General features: G+C 36.5%; 1 pseudogene; it reads right to left on the reverse strand.

The window, feature by feature from the left end:
• Positions 1-3,197: 3,197 nt before the first annotated feature.
• LOC121400469 lies at positions 3,198-4,630 on the reverse strand (annotated as a pseudogene).
• Positions 4,631-5,231: the final 601 nt, after the last annotated feature.

Consider the following 5,231-nt stretch of genomic DNA (forward strand, 5'->3'; position numbering starts at 1 on the left):
ATTATACTTATATATATACTTTAAAGCCTTTAGAGTGCTCCCACAACCCCCCTGTTTTGATATTATATATATATATATATATATATATATATATATATATATATATATATATATATGACACACACACACACATACACTATAGATTCAGAGTGCCACAGAGGTCTACAAGGCACAAAAAAACACAAGGTTACACTTTGAGATTTCTTCTATAGAATCATGGAGATAAGGCATTTTTTATAGATGGGACATAACAGAGGGATTAAAGGAAATTGTAATAATGTCATTGGATACACTGAATTGCCGTGGGGTAAATACCTCAGCCTTGGAGGAAAAGACATGAAGGTAAATAATGTAAAAGTGGATAAAGAGGTTTAACATTAAATTCACCAAAAGACACATGTACAGTAGACAAAGCAGCCTACACACAATAACTTGCCTCTACCAATGAGATATCTCGGTGGCCATGAAAACAGCAGGAACTACATTGACATGGGTTTATAGAAAATGTAGGCGGTGATTATGATATGATACTGATAAGTGATAGGCATCCCTTACTATAAGTGCAAGCCTGTGTCCCAGACACGCTTTGTTCAATATGTATTGATTGTTGAGCTAACAAACATTATATAAGTCTATGGATGCTATTTCATTTGATTTTAGTGCAGGATGTTAACTCCCAAATCCCAATATATACAAATATGCAAATAAGCCTCCCTATTCCGAATAACATATGCCCAATTATTGTAATGAACAATCATGTATATGCTGTATTTTACCTTTAAAGGCTGACTTTTTAAACATGAACTTGTATATTTTAAAAAAAGGTACATAAACACTATCTCACTGCCAAATATAATTATATATATATATATATATATATATATATATATATATATATATACATACACACACACACACACGTGATTCTACAGATGAAAGGAAACCATTATAGTCTGCCTATGACTTGTAGGAACGATTTCCACACTCCTTAAGGCCCATAAAGTCATTCAAACACAACCTAAGCTTGTTCCATTGGGAAGAGGTGAAGTGGGTGCTAAAGAGATTACCGTATTTGGAAAGCAGAGGGACTTCTAGTTCTGCAACCTATCAATGTACAATAGAACATACATGGTTATACATGGATTGAATAACACGTGTGCCTGAGGGTTGGCAAGTTGGTTCTATACCTAAAGGCAGACTATGATGGTTATATTTCTTTCTGAAGACCCATGCATGCCTGTGCAGAAATAAATTATTATATAAATATATCTATATATAAAGCAGATCAAATAATGTTTATGCACCTACATAGGTCACTGTCCTTTAGGAAAATTTGCAGACATTTATTTAAAATGAAAAAGAAGAGAGGTAGGGAAGTGTCTTCTGATATGACCAGTTACCCTGTGGTGCAAAGTAAACAAAACAAGTATGATGTGACCTCACAAATACAGCAAGAGGGACATCACAACTAATTGTATCACAGGGGGAGTTTATCTTAACGTTTAATATGTTATAGGAAGTCATATTTTTTGCAACTTTCCTATTATTTTTAAATATAGTTTTAGATTATTTGCTTTTCTGTTTTCATTTATGGGGCAGCCAAAAAACAATTGACTACAGTTTGGTTACTGTTAGTTTTGAGTGAAATTATTTTTCTATTCTTATTTCAGTCTCTCATTCAAAAGACTGCCTGGTTGATATGGTAAATTGGACTCTAATAGCCAGTTTGCTTCTGAAATTCATGGGGAACTGCTAAATTATTTAAACCCCCCCCCCCCAAAAAATAACCAAATCCAAATTGTCTCAGAATATCACTATCTAGACTATACTAAATCTTAAAGGGGTTGTTCACCTTTGAGTTAACATTCAATTTGATGTGAGTGAGTGATATTCTGAGACAACTTGTAAATGGTTCTATTTTTGGTTTCTGAGTTATTCAGCTTTTAATTCAGCAGCTCTCCAGTTTGCAATTTCAGCAATCTGGTTTCCTGGGTCCACATTAATCTAGCAACCATGTGCGGATTCAAATAGGAGACTGGAATACAAGTTGGAGTAGGTCTGAATTGCAATGTGATTAATAAAAAGTTGCAATAACAATAAATCTGTAGCCTTACAGAGCATTTGTTTTTAGATGGGGTCAGCGATCCCCATTTGAAATATGGAAAAAAGGAAGAAGAAGAAGACAGAAAATAATTAAAAAATACTATAAAAATAAATAATGAAAACCAATTGAAAAGTTGCTTAGAATTGGCCATACTATAACAAACTAAAGGTTCACTTAAAGGAACAATGTAGAAATAAAAACTGGGTATAAAAAAAAAAAATGTTTCAAATATAGTTAGTTAGGCAAAAATGTAATGTATAAAGGCTGGAGTGACTGGATGTCTAACATAATAGCCAGAACACTACTTCCTGCTTTTCCACTGATTGGTTACCAGGCAGTAACCAATCAGTGACTTGATGGGGGGGGCACATGGGTCACAACTGTTGGTTTTGAATCTGAGCTGAATGCTGAGGATCAATTGCAAACTCACTGAACAGTTATGTCCCATCTGGGCCCCTTTCAAGTCACTGACTAACTCAGAGTTAGAGAGTTGAAAAGCAGGAAGTAGTGTTCTGTTATGTTAGACATTCACTCACTCCAGCCTTTATACATTACATTTTTGGCTAACTAACTATATTAGAAATATTTTTTTGCACAGCAGATTTACCCAGTTTTAATTTTTCCACTAAATAATTCCTTTAACAGTGAACCAGAAATACCCAAATGACACACAAGAATCATTGCCATATTGCAACTACAAACACTGCCCATGTAAAATAAAATACATAATAATTTAAAGGGTATAAAGTTAAAAAAAAAAGGCAGATTTGCAGAGGACCAGCACTATTAGTAATAAATAATGGATATAACACATTTATAAAACAAGATAACAGAAGAGTTATGCAGCATTAGATACTTTCTCAGATATGGGATGGAAGGGATTAGTAGGAATTACATTATGTGAGATCCGGCAACTATTCTGTCATTTTAATGTGGGCATGCATGTGATAGTCAGGATTTATGGGAAATTACATATTGTCTTCCCATCTTTTCACAATGAAAAAAAACCCTCATCTAACGGCATTCCCAATTATTTTCTCCATGTTTTTTTGATGCCTTATGAGTAATCTGTATACGAGAACAGAAACAGAGGATTCAGCTGCAGAGGAATAAAAGACAGAATGTATTTAAATAAAAAACAAAGCTTAGTCAGACCTGGCACGGAAACCCCAAGTCTGCCAAGTTCACAATGGGTCTCCCGATTCATATAATGCTGTCAGATAACAAAGAAACCCAACTGGTCACTGCCATGAGAACCTGCCTTTAGCAATGGGACTAGAACAAGATCCGAGTAGCTCAAGACATTTATAAAAAAATTGCTAAAAACAATAGTTGATTATTTTTATGTGCAACGTTTCACATGCTCTAAAACATATTCTGGAAAACGCAGGCTGCATACTTGTAAACCATCCAGCTTGCAGGGCATTCTGGGATACTCATCCTCTTTCCATTTATTCTCCTCTGGATCAAAGGTTAAGATGGAATCACTATAATGGCCATTGTAACACAGGCCACCGAGCACTATGATTTGATTGTCTAGCACGGCTACTCCATGACCACTCCTACCTATTGGCATGGACGCCAAAATAGTCCACTGATCCATATCAGGATCATAAACTTCTGTAGAGGGGCAGCCCTGCGATTCAAACGAAGCCCTTAAAATAACGCAGACTCCACCAAAGACATAGAGTTTGCCATTGTAAGAAATCATCTTGTGGAAATCTAGCGTAATTCATTTTGCACTTATTTTCCCAGCAGTTTGTTAGAACCTGTGTTCTTCTGGTTCTTTGTTCTACAGTCCCCTCTTTGCTTGGGTCAAACACACACACCTGTTTGGAAGTTGAAGAGGAGGTAATGCCCCCTGTGATGAATAATTTATTATTAAGAACAGTCCCTTCATGGCCGTATTTGTTGACAGGGTAAGGGTCGACAAACTCCCATTTATTTTCTATGATATCATATCGCTCTGTGGAGTAAAAGGTTTCATCCCGTGTCCTTCCAGCCACAGCATAAACATATCTACCAATGACTCAGACAGCAAATTCTGACCGTGGCACAGACATGTCTGCCATTCGCAGCCAGCTGTTTTGACGTGGATCATATCGGAATACTTTAGAAGATGCATGAAATTCACCGTCAGGCCCGAGTTCCTCTCCCCCCAGCAAGAAGACAAAATTGTTAACGATGGCAAGGAAATCGGGACGGAGAGGAACCAGGGGACCTTCCAGCTCCCACCACACACGAGGCTTATGAAGAAGAAGGATCTTGCTATTAACCATGCTGTGCCCAATCATTCCCCGGAATACTGCAGTCTGGGGTTTTGCTGAACGGATATGGTTTGATTTCATTTCCATCAGAGGCTGCTCGCTGACGTTATGGAAGTAGTTTAGAGCTTGCTCCACCTCATGCCTCAGCTGCCGCGAGTACCGATAGAATTCAGATGTTTTCACCTGGAGAGATACAGACAAAACAAGGTTCATAACATGAATTTGGTGATTTGATGGGAAAACTTGAAATAAACATTTTCCAATTGACTACATAACCCTGTCCAACTTCTTTAAAGGGGTGGTTCACCTTTAAGATAACATTTTATATGTTATGGAATGGCCAATTCTACGTGACTTTTCAATTGGTTTTCATTATTTATTTTCTATAGTTTTTTTTTTTTATTTATTTGCCTCCTTTTGCTGACTCTTTCCAGATTTCAGATGGGGGTTATTGACCCCCATCTACCCATCTAAAAACAAATGCTCTGTAAGGCTACAAATTTATTGTTATTGCTAATTTTTATTACTCATCTTTCTAGTCAGGCCTCTCCTATTCATATTCTAGTCTCTTATTCCAATCAGTGCATCATTGCTAGGGTAATTTGAACCCTGGCAACCAGACAGCTGAAACTGCAAACTGGAGAGCTGCTGAATAAAAAGTTAAATAACTCAAAAAACACAAATGATAAAAAAATTAAAACCAATTGCAAGTTGTTTCAGAATATCATTCTCCACATCATACTAAAAGTTAACTCAAAGGTGAACAAACCCTTTAATAGAAGAAATGCATTTATTGGTCATCTGGGACACGCATTAGGGATGCACGAATCCTTTGTGAAAGATTTGGGCTAATACCGAAT

Source organism: Xenopus laevis, chromosome 2S (assembly GCF_017654675.1).
Source record: "Xenopus laevis strain J_2021 chromosome 2S, Xenopus_laevis_v10.1, whole genome shotgun sequence".
Lineage (NCBI taxonomy): Eukaryota > Metazoa > Chordata > Amphibia > Anura > Pipidae > Xenopus > Xenopus laevis.